General features: G+C 36.1%; 1 protein-coding gene across 23 annotated transcripts in view; it reads left to right on the top strand.

Moving 5' to 3' along the window:
* Positions 1-22,846, top strand: part of NRCAM (neuronal cell adhesion molecule) — a 376,126-nt gene that overhangs the window by 170,633 nt on the left and 182,647 nt on the right. For all 23 annotated transcript variants that reach the window (XM_060196425.1, XM_007528302.3, XM_007528300.3 and 20 more), the window contains one exon: positions 18,901-18,971. The gene's annotated coding sequence lies outside the window, so the exon portion shown is untranslated. The remainder of the gene's footprint in view (positions 1-18,900; positions 18,972-22,846) is intronic.

The following is a 22,846-nucleotide window of genomic DNA, read 5'->3' as shown; positions in this document are numbered from 1 at the left end:
AACAAATGTTGGAGGGGGTGTGGGGTCAAAGGAACCCTCCTACACTGCTGGTGGAATGTCAATTGGTCCAACCTCTGTGGAGAACAGTCTGGAGAACTCTCTGAAGGCTAGAAATGGACTTACCCTATGACCCTGCAATTCCTCTCCTGGGGATATATCCTAAGGAACCCAACACATCCAAAAAGATCTGTGTACACATATGTTCTTGACAGCACAATTTGTAATAGCCAAAACCTGGAAGCAACCCAGGTGTCCAACAACAGATGAGTGGCTGAGCAAGTTGTGGTATATATACACAATGGAATACTACTCAGCTGTAAAAAATGGTGACTTCACCGTTTTCAGCCGATCTTATTCAGTTTCCATTTGTCTTTTCTTTGGATGTGTGTTTCCTGAAGACATATAATGGATGGATCCTGTTCTTTAATCCATTGAGCTACTCTGAGTCTTTTGACAGGTGAATTTAGACCATTCACATTTAGGGCAGTTATTGATATATGTGGTTTACTTATGTCCATTCTGATTTTTGTTTTGAGTTTGTTTTAAATTGTTGAATTTTTGCCCATTTATTTCTATCTGACTTTTTGTGTGGATGAATTTCTGTAGTGAATTCCTCACTGATTTTTCTTGTGCTTTTTGTGAATCTCTGTTGCCTGCTTTGTTTTGTGATGTAATAGCATTAGAATGGAAATTTTCATTCTTAATTATTCTGCAAAAATAATATGAGACCAAGATAGAAAGTGAGAGTAATTCTACCAACCTAAGTTATGTACCAAAATATAATTTCGGAGCTCTCTGGCTACACATTCCTTCTTCACCTGGAGTCCTGATTTGTCAAAACTTATAGTCTAGGTTGCTTGAAGAGGCTAATTTATTTCCCTTATATTTCCATATGGACCATTTTCAGTATCTTATCTTTATGCAGCAGTCATTACCATCACTTTGCTAGACAGCATGAAATTGTGCTTGAATGTAGCCATCTCTTTTCTGCTTATTAAAGGGAGTGCCTGTTCCTGTTATTAATTTCAGGTATTATTTGTTATAAGTTTTACAGCTAGCACTCAAGGGTGGTGGACCATATCTAATTTTAGTAGCTCAGGCTAGTGTTTTTAAAAGTGCTAAATTTTGCATATAATGGAGTTAAAATACAATAATCACTGTTTTTTTTCAAAGGCAGAAGAATATATGACAACAAGAGAAATTTGTTTCAAAAATGTCTTTGTGTGCCTCTAGTGGCATGAACCTTAATTAATTCAAAATGAATGTGGAGTTGTGGAAGTTACTTGAAAACTCATGTTGTGGACTTTATCATCTCATATTTCACTGCCCAGTCCATTCCCTCTTCACTCTGACCCCCATTTCAGAGAGAGGTTTTCATTTTGCTCTTATGTGGTATACTGCATGGTCTGTTGAAGAGTTCAGGTATCTTTACTGAGAACTTTAGTGTCAAGTGATTTGCTTTTGGAGAGTTGCTTTCTGCTACATGTGACATGTTTTTCTTCTAAGATAATTTGTTATGAGAAGTATTGTTAGTGACAGAGAAGGGGTATAAAGGAAAGCTTTAAAGAAAAAAATTGTTCTTGGTATGTGATTATGTTAAGAAAACCACATCTCTGCGTTCTAGCAGGTGATACAGTCGCTAGAGTATTGGACTGGGAAGCATGAGGTCCCAAGGGCAGTAGCTGGCATTGCATATGCCAGAAAGATTCACTGGCTTTCTCTCTCTGTTGTTAATAAATGAATTTTTTTTCAATTGCCACTGGGGGTTGCTAGGGCATGTTGCCTACATGATGAATCTACCACTCACAGTGGCATTATTTTTTCCCCTTTCTTTTTTTTTTTTAAATAGGACAGAGAGAAATTGAGAGGGGATAGGAGGAGGTAGAGAGAAAGAGAAAGAAAAGAGAAATAAAACCTTCAGTACTGCTACTCCCCCACCCCACCCCCAGCCCCAAATGTAGAGAGGATAGGCTCAAAGCCTGGGTCCTTGTGTATGGTAAGGTATAAGCTCAATGGGGTATACCGTTGCCCAGCCACAATGAATAAATCAATAAAAAAAAAGAAAATAAATAAAGACACCACAGTTTAATGAAGAAAGATATGGTTAACATTTTTAAAATTGTGTTTATTTAATTTTAACAAGGATGCCAGAGTACTATCCCTCTCTATTTTATTCATTTTATTGAGGTGGGGGTCTGGTGATCAGACCCAGGGCCTCACACCTGCATGTGATGTGCTCTCCTGTTTAGTCATCACCTTGTTCCAAGGATGTGGTTAATAACTGAACACTGGAACTCTACTTATCTTCCATACCTCCGTATTGAGTCACTAATATCAGAGCTAATAATATAGCCTTCTATGTATTCTAGATGTTCAGATAGGCCTCGAGCTAAGTTGTTGAGAGTTGGCTTTTCTAAGACATGACACTTTGGCATGGGGACTATTTTAAGCTTAGTTCTAACGACGTCTGCTGGATACTTTAGCATTCCAACTTAAAATAAAGATTGGTGGTTTGGCAGGAGGTATTGCCAAGAATTAGGTGAGTATCAGAAATAACCTTTTTGTTGGAGAAACCTATCAATATTCAGGTCAGAGATCTAATGACAGAGCATCTGTTCTTTGCCATGAGTACCCAGTGTCATGATTTAATGCAAATAATTCTGGGAAAAACAATTATAATAAGGACAAAAAAAAAAAGGTGGGAGTTGAAGGTGACTGTTTTGTTTCCAAAGTAATGATTTTCAGAGGAAGTGAATAGGAAATAAATTAACTTAAACTGTTTCTCTAAAATGAAAACTTCATTTACATTCTGATCTTTTTTTTTGTTTTGTTTTTTGTTTTTTTTTAGCTCAGTGATCCAAGGTCAAAGAGCACTTGTATTAGTATAAGCCTTGCTTTGTTAATTCACCTCTGTCTAAACCTCTGAATTCCTTTCTGTAATGGTGGTGTTCAGATGACAATAAAACTGGGCTTCATAACAGCATTATCATTTATACAGCACTTACACTATACCTAAATGAATTATCCCCAGAGACCTTAAGAAATAGGTCAGTATTGTTAACCCCATTTTGTACAAAGAGAGAGTAATTTGCCTAATGTCACCTAGTCAGCTATTGAATTCATAATTTTATTACTTTATTTAGAAATAATGGTTCCTTTAATACAGATCATGTTGCATTAAAGGTGACTTCTGTTTAAATGGACAGCTTCATATTAACTATAATTCGTGATTGGAAACTAATAGTCTTCTAGATTTCAGAATGCCAGAATTTCAAAATTTAAAAGTGTGAGATTGATTTAGAGAACTGAAACTCCCAAAGCTGTTTTGGTGTTTACCAGGACTGGACTACTTTGCTCAGAAGCTGCAGTCGAAGAATCTAAAATGGTAGGCCTTGATATGATTGCCGTCCTCTGATAACCATGATTAAAACTTTATTTGAATACATTTTATTTCTCTCTCTCTCTCTCTCTTTTGGTCTTTGCTTTTTGTTTTGTTTTCAGTATTCAACAATTCTTTTTTGTTTTTGTTGAGAAATCAGTATAACTAAAATTGAAAGTCAATGCTTTCATAGACAACTAAGAAATGGAGACATAATCTTCATTAGGAGGTCATGAGTACTAATCATTATTACCAGTTCAGGATAATTATCACTGAAGCTACCTCAAAGGTATATTTTGAACACATTTAGTTTTGTTTGTTTTATTCCTTCTCCCTTAATAAATTTTATTCCTTTTTCCTTCTAGAGAAGTATTATGGAGAAATCTTAAATTCAGTTTGATAAGCAAGGTAACTACTCAGTAGAAATGAAGGGACATACTATGAACTCTTGTTTGTATTAAGGAGACTAGAAAACCAAAACATTGTTTTTTTCTTTTATTTGATAGGACCAAGATAAATAGAGATGGAGGGGAGAGAGCAAAGGAGACAGAAACTGAGACACCTGCAGTACTGCTTCACAACTTGTGAAGTTATCCAATAGCTGCGAACCGGGGGCCTGAAGTCTGATTCTCATACTCAGATGCACTGCTGCTCAGCTCCTCTAGGGAGAATTTTGAAATGAGAATGACTTGCTAGATTTGCAAACTGATAGTTGAAAAAAATATCAAGACTTGTAGGTGACTTACTCAGTATATATAGCATGCATATTACCTTGTGCAAGGACCTAGTTTCAATCCCTGGCCATGATGTGCTTCCTGGGAGCAATCTTCATGAATAGAGTACTGGATCAGTGTTGTTGTATTTCTATTTTTTCCTCTCTCTTTCCCTCCCCACTTCTCTGTTTCTTACTCTCTAACATGAAGGAAAAAGAGTAATGGAGTTGTGCAGGCATCAAATCTCAGTGACACCCTGGTGGCAAACAAACCTACAAACAAAAATTGAAAAAAGAAAAAAGAAAACATGGTCTAGTATTTATAAAAATATTTGAGTTTTACATAGTCTCTTCTCATTTTATTTTATAATGAAGCTTTTTTTTACTGCCAATAATAACAAAATATGCACAGTCATATTATGCTTTTAATTAAAAAAAAGTTTGTAGCCCCTTCCTTCATTCTCCTTTACTATTCCAAAATTTAATTTTCAGTATTTTTATCTTCTTCATTATGGTTTGACATTGTAATATCTGCTGAGTATATAAACTATGGTTTGTCCCCTACTATGACTGTGTTGCTATTAATATCTTGCTGTAGATATTTGATGTATTTAGATGGCTTCTCATTGGGTGCATAGATGATAATAATTGTTCAGTTCTCTTGATTGAGGCATCATACTCCCAGATCTCAAATTGTATTATGGGGCTGTTGTCATCAAAACTGCTTGGTACTGGTATAGAAATAGACACAATGATCAGTGGGATGGAATTGAGATCACAGACGTAAGTCCCCACACCTATGGACATCTAATATTTGATAAAGATGCCCAGACTATAAATTGGGGAAAGGTGAATCTCTTCAATGAATGGTGTTGGAAAAAATGGGTTGAAACATGCAGAAGAATGAAACTGAGCCACTATATTTCACCAAATACAAGTGTAAATTCTAAGTGGATCATGGACCTGGGTATTAGACCAGAAATTTATCAGATACTTAGAGGAAAATATTGGCAGAACTCTTTTCTGCATACATTTTAAAGACATCTTCAATGAAACGAATCCAATTACAAAGAAGACTATGGCAAGTATAAACCTATGGGACTACACCAAGTTAAAAAGCTTCTGCACAGCAACAGAAATCACTACCCAAACCATGAGACCCCTCACAGAGTGGGAGAAGATTTTTACATGCCATACATGAGACAAGAGTTTAATAACCAAAATATAGAAGGAGCTTGCCAAACTCAACAACAAGAAAACAAATGACCCCATCCAAAAATGGGGAGAGGATATGGACATTATATTCACCACTGAAGAGGTCCTAAAGGTCAAGAAAGACATGAAAAAATGCTCCAAGTCTTTGATTGTCAGAGAAATGCAAATAAAGACAACAATGAGATACCACTTCACTCCTGTGAGAATGTCATACATCAGAAAACATAGCAGCAACAAATGCTGGAGAGGTTGTTGGGACAAAGGAACCCTCTTGCACTTCTGATGGGAATGTAAGTTGGTCCAACCTCTGTGGAGAGCAGTCTGCAGAACTCTCACAATACTAGAAGTGGAACTACCCTATGATCTTGCAATTCCTCTCCTGGGGATTTATCCTAAGGAACCCAGCACACCCATCCAAAAAGATTTGTGTATACCTCTGTTCTTAGCAGCACAATTTGTAATAGCCAAACCTGGAAGCAACCCAGGTGTCCCAACAACAGATGAATGGCTGAGCAAGTTATGATATATTTATATATATGAATACTACTCAGCTATTAAAAATAGTGATTTCACCATTTTCAGCCCATCTTGGATGGAGCTTGAAGAAATCTTGTTAAGTGAAATAAGTCAGAGACAGAAGGATGAATATGGGATGATTTCACTTTCAGGCAGAAGTTAAAAGATGAGATCAGAAGAGAAAACACAAAAACTAGTATAGTCATGGGCTCTTTGGAATATAACTAAAATAGGACTCCTAACTACAAAATGGAGACCCCTTAAATCTCTCCATTATTACTCTATCAGGAACAACACAATAGACCCCTTTGTGTTGTTCCTGATAGAGTAACAATGGAGAGAGACATCTATTCCAGGTCTAGGCCCATCATGTCTGTTTGTGAATCTCAGGACTCCCCGACTCTGGGCGTGGCCTGATAGTAAAGTATGCCAGTAATGAGGACCTAGTGGGGGTTGTATTGTTATATGGAAAACTGAGAAATATTATGCATGTGCAAACTATTGTATTTACTGTTGAATGTAAAACATTAATTCCCCAATAAAGAAATTTTAAAAAGCATGCCAGTCTCTTGCCCTTATTCAGCTTTTGCAGTTCTTACTTTGATAAAGTTAGCTTCGGAGTGAGTTAGGGAAGTATACTAGGAAGCAGGTGAGGAGGGTATCTAAGTCTAAGTAGACGCTATTTCATTAGGAACTTTATGGTGTCTTTTTAGGTCTTTCTACTTGCTTGCTGCATATACTGAACTGACGATCCTTCCTAGCCGACTGAATCCACATGGATCCCAGTCACTTTCAAAGCCAGCAACAAGCAGACATCAGGCTCAACCTGATGCTGTTGACTGGCTACGGAAGAAGAAGGGCAAACGCTAGAAGAAGAATTGTGCACTTTTGCTTTCAAGTATATATTTTGCCCTAATTTATGAATACATGTGAACATATGCCCTATCTCAAGGGACCTGGTCTATGTCTAGGCTTTGGGACTTTGTTAGGAAGTGAACCACCCTAAATGGAATTAGCGAATCCTACAAGAAAGGAAAGGTCTCACCTGAGTAATGAGGCTGAAGGGTTGACATTCCATGCCTGACATCTCTGGACATAGTCTGAAGTGAAGCATGCTGAGATGGTCCTCATTGAATTGATTGGGTTGGGATCAGCGGATGCAATATCATTTGGTATGAATTGAGAGAAGCATGCAGGAAAGTGCACCCCACCCTATAGGTTCCAAGACTGGGGGAAATATAGGCTCTATAGAGGAAGCAGGAGGTTCCTGCTATCTTAGGGTTCAAGAAGGCAATCGATAGTTATTGTTGTAATCAGATTATTTGGCAATTGGGTTAACTTTGAAAAATCCCTTACTTAGGATTTTCTGTATCATACCCAACATAACCATAATTTATATCCTTTGACATTATTTGTATATAGCTGTGTCTTTTAGAGTAATGCCACCAGTTGCTTCTGTTCTCCCAGGTCTAAGCTTTTAAGATAATCAACATTTCAAAGACTCAGCCTGTGGTTTCGTTAAAAAGTTTGAGACATTCAATCAATTTTTCCCCTCTCATATTAACTAAATTGTGATTTATATGACTACAAGTTAATAGAGTGTACATAAACACCCTTCCCACCACCAAAAGACTGTGTCCCATCCCATCCCGTCCTGTCCCGTCCCATCCCATATCTCCTCCCCCCACCTCCCCAGTGAAGCCTAACATCCACCCTCACCCTCAACCCAGAGATTTTTTTACTTTGCTACCCTACTCCAAACTCAATCAAATCCTGCTTTGAGTTTCCCTTTCTGTTCTTCTTTCTCAACTTCTGTTTATGAGTGGCATCATCCCATACTTGTCTTTGTCTTTCTGACATGAGGTTTTAAAAGTTTTTGTATCTGACATAAAGTTTTAAAACGTTTTTGCATCTAAGTATACTAAAATTGGTTAAACTAAAGTGTAAATAACACAAGAAAATTACTAGGCTTTAAATCCAACCAGAATAGATTTAACCTTCAAAAATTAGGATATTTCTAAAAGTCAAGTCATAGAATGTCATGGTAGCAGAGGTCCTGCTACCACAGTACTTACGAAGTCAAAAGAACTTTTGTATTTAATAACAAAAGATAGCTAATGCATTCTTTCAGATGTTCTTCTGGCTATAAACTTTGCATTCTTAAGGTAATTTGAGCAGAAGAACTAACTGTGTATTATATATGTTAAGTCTATACAGCTCTACTTTTGAGTTGTTAAAAAGGTAGAATAGTTTGCTATATACACAATTAAAAGTTTGATGTTTCCTACTCCAAAATTGGAAGTACAGAATTGTCTATCATCTACCTACTGAGTGCTTGAATAAATTAAAAGGGAGGATGTAACTAACCTGATAATACACCAAGATGAGTTCTTATAATCATATGTGTGTGTATATGTATACATATATCTGGTTCTAGTATTAGGCATTATGCTTGTCTGTATTATTCTTTATCCAACAGTGTGTATTAGCAGTCCTGTAGAAATGTTGTGCATGCTTAATTCACTGTTTAAGTTCTTAAATATTGATTAGCTTAATGCAGTATTGAATTAAATTTTCTGTTGTTTCCTTTGTCAATGAATGTGCTTAAGTAATCTCATTTTATGATGTCTCTTTTATCAAATAATTTCTGTTGTTGTTCTTGTTCCACCCTCAAAATACTCTCCTTAAATTATATTAATCAGTGGTCCAGGAGGTGGCACAGTGGCTAGGGCACTAGACTCTCAAGCATGAGGTCCTGAGTTCAGTCCCTGGCAGCACATGTACCAGAGTGATGTCTGGTTCTTTCTCTCTCTCTCTCTCTCTCTCTCCTATCTTTCTCATTAATAAATAAATAAAATCTTTTAAAACATTATATTAACCAGGTGTGGGCAATTTAGTTTAACAGACTTACAGTTTTGGGTACCTCACTTTTAATCAAATTACACTTCATTAGTAAATTATTTAATAGGACCTTAGATATGTTTTGAACAGCACTGAAGAATTAAAAATTGGAATGCTGTCTACAATTTCTTATCTGATCGTAATTCTTTGATATGTAAAGCACATTCTTTGATCTGAAAGCTTCAAAGGGTTTCATCTATTTTTATGACTGTCTAGGAATTCACTTGTAATCCCTGCCTTTGTTGTTTATTTGGTGATTTTTAAATTGCTGGAGCAGTTAAGTTAATAGCATTTCTGGTTCTATCATTTCTCTCCCACTCCAAAATATACACCAATGGCTTCCCATTGCCCTTCAGATATCCAGCCATTTTGGGACACCTCCTTCTTTTGCCTCTGCTCTGGCAACAGTGTCTCTACAAGGTCTGTTCACCACTTCTTTTTTAAAAAATATTTTATTTTATTATTTATTAATATTTAATGATAGAGTGCTACCACTACGTGTCCACTGCTCATAGTGACCACTTTCCCCCCGTTTTATTGGATAGGACAGAGAGAAATTGAGAGGGGAAGGGAAGATACAGAGGGAGAGAAAAAAGACACCTCAGACCTGCTTCACTGCTTGTGAAGCAACCCTCCTGCAGGTGGGGACCCAGGGGCCTGAACCGGGTTCTTGCACTTCATACTAGGTGACCTTAACCTGGTGTGCCACTGCCCGGCCCCCATTTAATATTCTGTCATTATGTTTACTCTACTGCTTTAAATGGACTGATGTTTTAAAATTAAATTTGTTCATCTTAGATTACAGATATAGAAAAAAAAAAATACCAGTGAGGAGTAGACTTAATTTAAGATTTCCATTATGTTCATGACATACTGACTCTATTAACCAGGGCTGAACTAGCACTTAATAACAACTAGCCAAATCATAGTTTTCACCTGGCAGTGCTCCTGCTTTGCCTTGATCTTACCTTCACTTCTGAGAGATGAATACTATGGAATTGGTCTAAAATCCAAGTAAGTTTACTAGTATTTTAAGAGTAGACTGACCTTGGTCTTAAACTTGAAACCAGGAATGATGACCCAATGTCTACAGAACCCCAATCAGTCAGGTTGTAGTAGAGGTTGGTCCTTACTATCTGATGGTGGTGCTAGTTATAGAAACTGCTTTATTTCAGACTGTGTTCTCTGATTTGGGAGATATATTGTTGTCATATAGACTGTTGAACTGGAGGAAAACTGGGCTTCAAGACAGTTTGAATCTTTAACCACATCAAATTGAATTAATCTGCTGAATGATAGGCACGCCCCAGAGAAACCAAGAATAAAATGCCATGAGGCCCCAGTGGCAGAACACATAAGTTTGTAAGTGGATATTACTTTTGAATGATGAAAAAGCAAAACAATTTTGTGTACTGTATAAATCCATACAGTGCCAGTGCTTGACTATTGTTATACATAAGATTTTAAAAAATTGATGATCTGAAACTCTTTCTCAGCTATGTTTGCTTTTAAAAGTGTAAAAAGACAGTGCTTCACCACCATGTGTGCAACCTACCAGGTTCAAGGCCGGCCCCTATTGCATTAAAGGAAGCTTCAGTGCTGTGGTCTCTTTCACTATCTCTCTTCATCTTTAAATAAATAAGCAAAAAAAAAAAAAGCCATTTTTTTAAAGAGTATAAAAAGAAGATCATTGTCACAGTTGAAAGCAGAATTGGACTCAGGGGTCAAACAGTTGCTATTTAATTTAGTCTACTTTCTGCTATATGTCAATAAGGTCAGTTATTTAAAAAAAATAAATTACACAGGAACCAAACAATAAGCATCTTAATGTCTTTAGAGCTATGCCAGGAAGTACAAACTAATAAGATTTTGAATGTTTTTGATTGCTGATAGTTTTAACCTAATAGTATTTATAATAATTGATTTTCAGCTGTATCAATATTGTGAGTTTCTATTTTGAAGTAAAAATCCTGAAAAGATTCAACCAACCAATACATTTGATTTACTTCATAAGGATTAGAAATTTTATTAGTTTTCCAATGCAAGTATTCAATTTTAGAAGATTATTGAAATTTTATCTTCTACATGTGAGAACATAAAATCAGCTAGTATGTACTGTAGACTTTGGTTTTTTAAATTTTTTTATTTTACACCTGGATATTTATCTTTTCTGAAGGCTACTTTACATCAGATCTCATCTTAACTCTGACCCATGACTGGTTTTATTTAATAAGATAAGTTGATTCTATTTTACTGAAAATAAATTAAATTTCTCTGTTGTTATTGGAAACATAATTCTTAACAGTGATGTATTACCCTATTCTGTCCACCCAAGTGTGTTTTAGAATAATGAAAGCCCATTGACACAGTTGTCAAAGCAAGGGTAATGAATGTAACAAAAATTCATTGTCTGGAAATGCTTGGCATAGTTGTTGACAAGGAAATACAATTAATATTTAGTCTTTTGGTGGTCCTTGCCAAGGGTTGAGGGTTCAAATCCACACAGAGAGCTTAAAATTGTGGCAGTTTTCTATTAATAATACATATAAACAAGGCAGAAATAATACTCCTACAGAGTGTCTATGGGAAAGCATACCTATGCCAGATTCTGTTTTTGTTTTTGTTTTTGTTTTTTTTTTGCCTCCAAGGTTATCCTTAGAGCTTGGTGCCAGAACTACAAATCCACTGCTCCTGGAGGCCGTTTTCTCCATTTTGTTGCCCTTGTTGTTATTGCTGTTGGATAGGACAGAGAGAAATAGAGAGAGGAGGGGAAGGCAGATAGAGGGAAAGAAAGATGGATCTACCTGCAGAACTACTTCACCATTTGTGAAGTGACTCCCCTGCAGGTGGGGAGCTGGAGGCTGGAACCAGGATCCTTACACTGGTCCTTGTGCTTTGCACCATGTGCTCTTAACCCACTGCGCTTACACCCGCTGGCCCCACTATGCCAGATTCTATACACATTCTGTCCAGGTTATTTTGCCCAGAATTGAATTATCCTAAAAATGATACCAATTTACTACAAGAACCACATTCTTTGGATTTCCTTTATACAGTTTATATTCAAACCATTGTTATCTATATAGCAGCAACAATACTTTAATACTTGCCATTTTTGTGAAAATATTAATAGTTTATTTGACAGAGAGGCATATGAAATGATAGTGAAGTAGCTGTCACTGAAAGCTCGGTACTACTGCCTATGAGGAGGCAGTGATACCAGTGTAGAATCATAGGGTCTTCCCACCTACAGCTATTCATTTCTCCCCAATTGTATTCTCTCTTCAGGTTTTAACACTGTCTACCACACGTCTCCATTCCTGGCTCTCTTATTTTTATACTTTTGAGCATTCTGACCACTCTTTCTAACTGCTTCTTCTTCTGTTGCCCTCAGCATCCCAGGAAGCCTCACTCCATATTTGTCCTTGTCCTTTCTCAAATACTGTAGACTGAATAAGAAATAAATAAATTAATAAATAAACAAAGCTTTTGGGTGAAGACAGTTGTGTTGTAGTCTAGCTATACTGCTTTCTAGCTGAGTGACTAGGGACATTTCCTTAATCTCTCTGTTCTTCAGTTTCTGCTTTGTATAAATGTGGTAATAATATCTGTGGAATTAATATGTCACCCATAGTATATACACAGATTCTGTGGTAATAATCAATTAAGTGTTAGTTATCTTTTCTCTTCTAGAGTTTTACTGACTGTGCCTTTAAATGAATCCTCCCTAGCACTTAACAGTTTCTAGTCATTTGTGATACAGATCTTCAGTAATAACTCCACAGCAAAGTGGTATGCTTGCTTCAAAAACATGAAGAAGTGACAGATAGTAGGGGTGAAAAGCCTTTTAAAGAGCTTTAGCATGTTCTTGTGACTTTAAAGTATGTAAAAAATTATTTTATAAAAGACTTTAAGGATAAACATATCACTCTTTTAAGTTGTATATCCACTTTACATTAATTATTTGGAACTGAAGGATTCTGGTATGTCTTTGCTCAAGAAAAAGAATGCTTACATTCTTTCTGTCTGCAAGGTTACCAAAAGAATTACTTGTAATGGAATTCTGATGAAGCAAGGCAGGATAAAAATGTATTATTGACTGAGGATTTGATCTGAAGTACAAATACAGAATTCTGGAGGGGACTAAAAAAGATGATGAACTACTTTCCTCTAAGTGAAATTAGAGTGAATGGTCCCATAGAGTCATCCTACATTAGACAGGAATGGATTTTCATTCTCTAAACCCAAACCACTGTCATACTTTTGACACTGTATGTAAAGGGAAAGACTGAACAAGACCCAGTAACAGAGAAAGGGGTTTCCTTGTGTCAGGTACAGCACTGGGTTAACCTGCCTGCCTTACATCCTGGGCTGAGGCAGAAGCACAGAGCTGGACTTTGCTGAGAGAGAGAGATGGTACAAAAATGGGGAGATTACTAGGTGGGAAGGAGAGAAATGAGACCAAATGCTGTTTTATTAAGTTCTACCTGTAAAGCTATACTCGTATTAGGACAACTAAAAGTCACAAAATGAATCCATTAGTAAAATTAAAAGATGTGCAATAACATCAGCATGACTCAGTGTTCACAATATTAAATCAGAGTTTCATCTCTGTATCCTCATTCATTTTGTCATATGAGCCATATGAGTGTTTGTTGCAAGTGAGTTTAAGGAGAAGGCATAAATCACCCCTAGAAACCAAGAATATAGTCTGATGGCTACTGAAGTATCTCTAACTGGTATTCCATTATATACCATCCATATATAATACATTTTGTCTTTTAATAAAGTTAAATGATTTCTACCCCTACTCAACACAAATATTCTTTCTTTTTTTTAGTTTTATAAACCAATTCTATTTTTTATTATTTCTTTATTGGGATTAATGGTTTACAGTCAACAGTAAAATACAGTAATTTGTACATGTGTAACATTTCCCAGTTTTCCACATAACAATTCAACCCCCACTAGGACCTCCTCTGCCTTCATGTTTTAGGACTTGAACCCTCCCTGCCCCCCAACCCCAGAGTCTTTTGCTTTGGTGCAATACACTAACTAGTCCAAGTTCTGTTTTGTGTTTACCTTTCTGTTCTTATTTCTCAACTTTAAAAAATTTATCTTTATTTATTTATTGGATAGAGACAGCCAGAAATTGAGAGGAAAGGGGGTGATTGGAAGGGAGAGAGAAAGAGACAGCCACCTGCAGCCCTGTTTCACCACTTGCAAAGCTTTTCCCTTGCAGATGGGGACTGGGGTCTTGAACCCAGGCCCTTGCACACTGTAACATGTACACTCAACCAAGTGCGCCACCACCTAGCCGCTTATTTCTCAACTTCTGTCCATGAGTGAGGTCATCCCATATTCATCCTTCTTTTTCTCATTTATCTCACTGATCATGCTTCTTTCAAGTTCCATCCAAGACAAAGTAAAGAAGGTGGATTTATTATTCTTAGTAGCTAAGTAATATTTTATTGTCTATCTATACCACAATGTTCTCAGCCACTCATCTGTTGTTCGACACCTGTGTTGCTTCCAGGTTTCGGCTATTATAAATTGTGCTGCTGTCAACATAAGTATGTACAGATCTTTTTGGATGGGTGTGTTTGATTCCTCAGGATATATTCCCAGGAGAGAAAATGCAGGGCTACAGGATAGGTCCATTTCTGAGAATTGTCCAGACTGTTCTTCACAGGGGTTGAACCAATTTATATTCCCATTGGCAGTACAGGACGACTTCTTTGTCCTGAAAACCTCTCCAGCATTTGTTGCTTCTACCTTTTCTGATGTATGATATTCTCACAGGAGTGAAATGGTTGGTATCCCATTGTTGTCTTTATTTACATTTCTCTGACAATTGGAACATTTTTTCATATGTTTGTTGCCCTTTTGGATCTCTTCTATAGTGAATATTCAGTTCATATCCTCTCCTCATTTTTGGATGGGGTCATTTTTCTTTTTGTTTTATTTTCTTTTTTATTGTCGTTGTTGTTGCTATTGCTGAGTTTGGTGAGCTCTTTCTATATGTTGGTTATTAGGCTCTTGTCTGATGTATGACATCTAAAAATCTTCTCTCATTCTGTGGGAGGTCTCTTTATTTGGCTGGTGATTTCTTTTGCTGTGCAGAAGCTTTTTAATTTGATATAGTCCCATTTGTTTGTTTTTGTTTTATTTTTTTGTAATTGGATTCATATAATTGAAGATGCTTTTAACATTTAAACAGAAAAGAGTTATGCCAATATTTTCCTCTTAAATATTTGATAGTTTCTGGTCTAACATCCAAGTCCTTAATCTATTTGAAGTATACTTTTGTGTTTGGTGAAATATAGTGGTTCAATTTCATTTTTATGCATGTTTCAACCCAATTTTTCCAACACCATTTGTTAAAGAGACTCTCCTTTCCCATTTAGTAGTCTGGGCACCTTTGCTGAAGATTAGATGTCCATATCTGTAGACAGTTACTTCTGGGCTCTTAATTCTATTCCATTGGTCAATGTGTCTATTTATGTTCTAGTACCAAGCAGTTTTGATTACAATGGAAATATAATATAATTTGAGATCTGGGAGTGTGATGGCTCCAGTTATGTACTTTCTTCTTAAGATTGTTTTGGCAATTCTGGATAGCAGAAGTTTTTTTTTTTAATGTTGACTCAAATTATTTTTTTCTCTTATTTTTTTTTATTTAAGAAAGGATTAATTAACAAAACCATAAGGTATGAGGGGTACAACTCCACACAATTCCCACCACCCAATCTCCATAACCAACCCCCTCCCATGATAGCTTTCCCATTCTCTATCCCTCTGGGAGCATGGATCCAGGGTCATTGAGGGTTGCAGAAGGTAGAAAGTCTGGCTTCTGTAATTGCTTCTCCGCTGAACATGGGCGTTGACTGGTCGGTCCATATTCCCAGTCTGCCTCTCTCTTTCCCTAGGAGGGTGTGTCTCTGGGGAAGCTGAGCTCCAGGACACATTGGTGGGGTCTTCAATCCAGGGAAACCTGGCCAGCATCCTGGTGGCATCTGGAACCTGGTGATTGAAAAGAGAGTTAACATACGAAGCCAAACAAATTGTTGAGCAACCATGGACCCAAAGCTTGGAATAGTGGAGAGGAAGTGTTAGGGGGATACTCACTGCAAACTCTAGTGTACTTCTGCTTTCAGGTATATATTTTGCAGCAGAAGTTTTTTAATTTGATGTAGTCCATTGGTGTATTTTTGTTTTCATCTTCCTTGCAATTGGATTTATACCACTGAAGATGCTTATAAAATTTAGATGAGAAAGGGTGCTGCCAATATTTTCCTCTAAGTATTTTATCATTTCTGGTCTATCTTCCAAGTCTTCAATCCATTTGGAGTTTACTTTTGTGTGTGGTGAAATGTAGTGATTAGTTTCATTCTTCTGCATGTTTCAACCCAATCTTCCTAACACCATTTGTTAAGGAGACTTGGGTCCGTTTTTTGACATCGTGCACCAGAACTCCAATGCCCTCTCCATCGTCTTCCTCCTCTTTTTTTCCCAGAGTTATTTGCTTTTGTGAAATATACCAGACTTTATCTAAGTTTCACTTTGTGTTTTCCATTTCTGTCCTTATTTTTCAAGTTCTGCCTAAAGTGACATCATCCAGTGTTTTTCCTTCTTTCTTTTTTTTTTTTTTTTTGGCTTTTCACACTTAGCATGATTCCTTCTAGTTCCATCCAAGCTGGGAAAAAGGGGATGTCTTCATCATTTAGGACCACTGACCAGTATGCCACTGCAAACATATACCACAACTTTCTTAGCTACTCATCTGTCACTGAGCATCAAGCTTGGTTCCAAACTTAGGCTCTTGCAAATAGTGCTGGTATGAACATAAGGTTGTGAGATCTTTGTTTACTTTGGTTAGAACTCCTGTATCTGATATATGTCAGTTAAAGATCTCCCATTTTGTAGTATCTTTTTGTTTTGATGATGACTCCCTTTGCTGTGCAGGAGCTATTCAGTTTAATTTAGTCTTACTGGCTTATTATTTGTTTTTGTTTTCCTTGCTGTTGGACTTGAGCCTTCAGAGACATTTTTGTAACATAGATTGCTAACTGTTCCACCAATGTCTTCTTTTATGTATTTGATGGTTTCTGGTCTAATAGACATGTCTTTGATCTATTTGGACCTGATATTTTGTTCATGTTGATATGTGTTATTCATGTTTCATTCATCTGCACATTTCAACCCAATTTTCCAACATCATTTGTTGAAGAGATTTTCCTTTCCACACTTAATTTTTTGGGTTACCTTGTGAAAAATTAGTTGTTTGTAGGTCTGGGGGCAAATTTCTGGGCTTTAACTCTCTATCACTTGTCTGTGTGTCTGTTTTGGTTCTAGTACCGGGAAGTTTTGACTGTAATTCCTGTAGTATAGTCTGAGGTCAGAAAGTATGATGCCTTGTCTTATTTTCTCTCAAGATAGATTTGGCAATCCTAAGTATTTTCTGGTTTCATTTAACTTTTTTTTTTTAACCTTTGTTCTATTTCTTTGTAGTTATTTGGAGAGATGTTGATAGGGATTGCTTTACATCTGGATAAGATGGTCATTTTAACTATGTTAATTCTTCTAGTCCATGAGCATGGGATATCTTTCTATATCTTTGTAGCTCTTTCTGTTTCCTTTAAGAGCAACTCATAATTTTAGTGAATAAGGCTTTCACTTCCTTTATTAAGTTTATTCCTAGATACTTGATGGTTTTTCCTAGTAGAAGGAATTGATTTCTGGATTTATTCTTCTTCTAGCTTAATTTTGCATAAAAGAATGCCACTGACTTTTTACATATTAACTTTGTAGTCTACCACCTTATTGCATTGCTGAATAATGTCTAGGAGTTTTCTGTTGGATCTTCTGTTTATTCTATATATACAATTATATTTGCGAGTAATGACAACTTTACTTCTAGAAAGCATGTTTTACTTCACTTTTTTCTCTCATCCATTATATTAACAAACACATATTAAATCTTCAGCATTAGTATGTTGAATTGAATTGTTATTCTATCCATAGCTTCATATGCTTTTATTCTTTTTCCTACATGGCTCTAGAGTTTTAAATTGGAAACTAAATGACAAGAAAAGAGAACCTTTATTACTCTAAAACTGGCTCTAATTCCAAGTAAAAATGCTAACCTATAGTAATTCACATTTTGTTCTGATAAAATATCATTACATGAGATCTAATGAAAATCTATTGAGTGATTTACATGTAATTAAGATGAAGCTTTTTAAAATTCAATACAGAAAATATTTTTAATGCTCACATAGAGTAAAGCAGTTGAAATAACTGCACAGTTTTTGTTAATTTATTAATGGGATCATTTTGTAATTCATAGCTCTCTAATATTTGATTACAGCCAGAAGTTTATGAATTGACACTTGTTTTTCTTCTCTGAAAGGTTTTTCTAAATGAATTAAAGATTCAAAGTATGACATCTGTTTGAAAAAAAAAATTCAGTTTCAAAAATCCAATTCCAAATACCACAAATCTTCCCTTAGAAATCTGTGGGTGTCTCTAAACTGGCTGTCTTAAAAAAAAAAAAAGCCAATATCCTCAGCTTTGATTGTTCTCTCCCTACCTGTGCTATCCCTTTCTGACTGATTCTCAACTCAGATATTTGCAAAGAAAACACTGAGGTCCACTAAAAGCAAGTTGTAAATGACCAAGCTTTGGGTTTGTTTTATAGCTGGGCCTTTGTCATAGCTAGACTTCTCAGATATTGGCTTTGTCCATCAACTTTATGACCTTCTTTGAAAATACAGGGTCTTTCAAATATTGTCAAAAGAATTTCTGTGCTACTAAAATAAAATGAAAATATAGCAGCAATAAAATAAGCTCGCATAAAGGAAGTATTTTGACTATACTGTGAACTTGCATTACAAAGACCTCTTGTTCCCCTAAACTGAAGAGGATACAGAGATGATTCTTTTGTCTACTAAATCTACTAAAAAGATGACCATCGGAGTCATCTCTATGCAGTCATTTTTTATTGAAATCAACCAAGAGATAGTTGGCAAATCTATTTGTAATTTGTCTTCCCTTGCAAGCTCCCCTTATAATTGTGTGTCTCATCAGGGGGTCAGCTGGGATTAATGTATTGACAATCTGCTATGATTGATGGCAAATATTTTGTTAACATTTCCCCTTATTCTTTAACCCACAGAACAATGCTAAGAACACTTTTGGCTTAAAGAACTCAAAAAGGAACACCTTCAGATAAGACCTTCTTTAAAGGTAAGAGTTCTTAAATGGTTTAAATGCATTAGTTAAAGAAGAAAATGTGTAACATGAAAAGACAAGAGTATGTAATATTTATTACCATATTTAATACATTTCAACTCAGTAAGCATGATAAAAGAGAGGAACTACAAGTACAGATGCAAAAACATTAATCTTATTGCTTGTCAAAGAGGATGAATAAAAAAGAAAGTGAAGAAAACCAATCCTTCATCTTTTCTTACTGTAATTAAATTTTTTGTTTTACCAAATCATGAATCATAAAGTTTAGGAAACAGGCAGCAGAATAAAAACATTGCTGATAGATGTGTGTTTATAAAGGAATTAAAGATTTCGAGTTTTAGAGAATCATTTATAAGAAAAGAATTTTCCTTTTGATTAATCACATATCAAAAATCTCCTAAAAATATATCATCCATAAGTAATTTATTTTTGTCTCACAGTAGAATCTAAATAATGAAAAAGTTTGTTTGGAAAGTTATATATTACTTTGGCAATTACTTGATACTTTATAAATTTCTTTCCCACCCTCACTGTTCACCCCTTTCTCACTTTATGTTACTAATAATTATCAGTTCTAGAATGGACTTTGCCGGGCCTGTGATGCTTTCTGAAAGGCCATTCTATTATAGTATTGAACTTGATGAAAAATATCTTTCTTGGAGATCTGGTGCATAGTTCAGAGGACCAAGTATGTCTTGACCAATTATGGCTTTCTTAACGGAATTTATGAGAGCATTATTGTTCAGACATTTAGTCATTTACCTCTTTGATTTCAATTAACAAATAAAGATATTCTTCTGGACTTTAATTTGAAGAAGATTGTATACAAGATTTTGAACAAATAAAATCTTTCAAGAATGTTGTCCCCTCTTCGTTAGAATTCTTAAGCTGGTCCATTTAGATGCCATGTAGCATTTAGGAGGAAATGATTAATATGTCAGTTTAATTTGCTTCCATTGTGTTGTATTGAAAACTTCACATGATAACTGGTTCACTTGCTATTTCAAATATCATGAGAAAGTCACAAATCAGTAGCCTGCAAAGAGAATATTTCTTTGTAAATCAAGCACCACACATTTTGTCCTTAAGAAGTCTTTGAAAAGTGACAATTAGCAACAACTAGTAACATTTCTAAATTAGATTATTAAAACCAACAGAATTTTTTATTATTTAATAACAATTGACAAGATTTTGGTATAAGATGGGTACAATTCCATAGAATTCACATCACCAGAATTCCATTTCCCATCCCCTCTATTGGAATGTTCCTTATTCTTTATCTCTCTGGGAATATGGACCCAAGTTCTTTATGGCATGTAGAAGGTGGGAAATCTGGCTTCTGTAATTGCTTTTCCACTAGACATGGGTGTTTTGCAGGTTAATCCATAAACCCTCAGCCTCTTTCTTTGCCTAGTGGGGCATGACTTGTTGATGATGTTGTCTGCCCAGGGCCCATGGGAGTCAGATTGGCTTCACGGTAGCATTTGCAGCTTGGCAACTGACAAGCATTAAGATATAAAGCAGAACAAATGGTTTAATAATCAGGAACCTAAAAGTAAGAATATAGCAGATGAGCTTTGGCATCTTCATGTTGGAAGAAGCTAAAAGCTAAGTCTATTTAGGTTTGTTCCAATGGGGCCTTTGACTTTTACTAATTTTTGTCTGAGTCCAACAGCTAATATGCAGGTGGGCTAAAAGAATTGTCCAGGGAGGTGGTTTCAGAGTTGGGAATAGGACTAGAAAGCTCAGTCAGGCCAGAGAATAGTTCCCAAACAGGGAAAAAGTATCTAAATACCGTTAACTGTAAACCCTATCAATCTGACCTGGGGCCATTGTTTATTCATATTTAGCATAGGAGTCTGTACAACCTCTGCATCATTGTAGGTCTAAGCTTGTATTCCATGGTCACAGCTAGGAACATTCTAGGGGACAGGACCATCAGGATATAGTTTTTGGTGTCCTTTGACAGTAACAACAATGGGAAAGTAATATGTGCTTTTCTATGTTTGAGAGCAATCTCAGGTAGTTTCCATGGGAGTTTTCTGGGCTAATTCCATTTTTTTTTTTCCTTTTTTGTTCACTGTATGAGAGATATTTGTTTAAAAATTTCCATCTTCTCAATAGAGTGAAGTGAAAACAAGCAGAAATGTTTTATTATACTTTTCTCAATTCATACTTTCCATTGATATTTTTGGCTAGCCTTTTCGGTAAGTGACTGAAATGAAGTTTTAGCTGTTAGGCGCCATTGGAGCCACTAGAACATCTTGTTTTATCCTTGTGAATGATTACATCTGGTTGAAACTAAATACTAAGAATCTTACTATTTCTTTCCCTTGGCTTCACAAAGTTTCCCAGAAACTTCAGGAAATTCTAAAGTACATTTGTATTCAGAATATTCCCCCAAGCTATTCAAGTATTTAGAATAATTGAGTTTTTATTTTGTAGCTTCTTGGAGTTTTCTGTAGTCTTTTTTTTTCCTCTCTTTTTTTTTTTATTTAAGAAAGGATTAATTAACAAAACCATAGGGTAGGAGGGGTACAACTCCACACAATTCCCACCGCCCAATCTCCATATGCCACCCCCTCCCCCGTTTTTCCCATTCTCTATCCCTCTGGGAGCATGGACCCAGGGTCATTGTGGGTTGCAGAAGGTAGAAGGTCTGGCTTCTGTAATTGCTTCCCCGCTGAACATGGGCGTTGACTGGTCGGTCCATACTCCCAGTCTGCCTCTCTCTTTCCCTAGTAGGGTGGGTCTCTGGGGAAGCTGAGCTCCAGGACATATTGGTGGGGTCTTCAATCCAGGGAAGTCTGGCCGGCTTTCCCACATTCACTCGTGTGCTGTAATATCTGAAAAGTATGAGAAGCAAAACTCTTGGCTTGTACTTTTCTCTTGAAACTTTTTTTCATTGTCATATAAAAATGGTCCTCTTTTATCATTAATATTAATTTGTAAATTTCCTCTAAGGAAAATCTGCTTATACCTGGTTTGAAAACCTTGAACTAAAATGCTGGACAACTGATGGTGAAATTTCAATAAACAAACAGAGGAGGAAGGGGGTTACTCCTTGAATCACTCTGTATTAACTGAGGGTTTGCTTTGGATGCATTTTGTGTAATTTGATGCTGGTGTAGTTGTAGTGAATCTGAAGAATAATGGTTACTTTATATCTTAGTCTCCACTATTGCATTTACTGTCGAATGTAAAGCATTAATTACCCCAAAAGAAAAAAAATAAATGTTTGTCTCCATTTGGAAAGCTGTCGTAAAATAAAACTCTGACAACTCACTTGACTGTCAGTTGAAATGTTCATCTTTTCCCTTGGGCTAACGAGACTAACTTTGAAATTTTGAACTAAGAGATAACTGATCTGGTAGAACTCACATTTTACTATGTCCAACCCCTGGCATTACATAGGAGCACTGTGCAAGATAAGTGCTGTGGTGTTTCTTTTTTTCCTCTGTTCTCTTATTTCACTCTTCCTCTTTGTCTTTCCCTTACTGTCTGTCTCTATCTTAAATTTAATAGAAAGAGAGTCCACCTGGAGTGTTGGAATCTCGAACACTCTGACATTAGAGGCCCTGGTGAATCAAAACAACAATAAAATTATAGCTAAAATCTTTGAAAGAATGGTAATTATATTCAATATACAATTACAGTATATTCCATATAGAATATAGTAAAACTGGAAAGACTTTATTTTATACTTAAGTTGATTTGTAAAACTGAATTAATTCCAACTTGCAGAGGGGAAACTTTACAAGTGGTGAAGCAGGTTGTCAGGTGTCTTTCTCCATCTCTATCTTCCCTTCCCCTCTCCATTTTTCTCTATCCTAACCAATAAAATGGAAAAAGTGGCCACCAATAGCACT

Source organism: Erinaceus europaeus, chromosome 8, assembly GCF_950295315.1.
Source record: "Erinaceus europaeus chromosome 8, mEriEur2.1, whole genome shotgun sequence".
Classification (NCBI taxonomy): domain Eukaryota; kingdom Metazoa; phylum Chordata; class Mammalia; order Eulipotyphla; family Erinaceidae; genus Erinaceus; species Erinaceus europaeus.
Note: the sequence above shows the minus strand (reverse complement) of the source record. Positions and strands in the feature narration are given on the sequence as shown.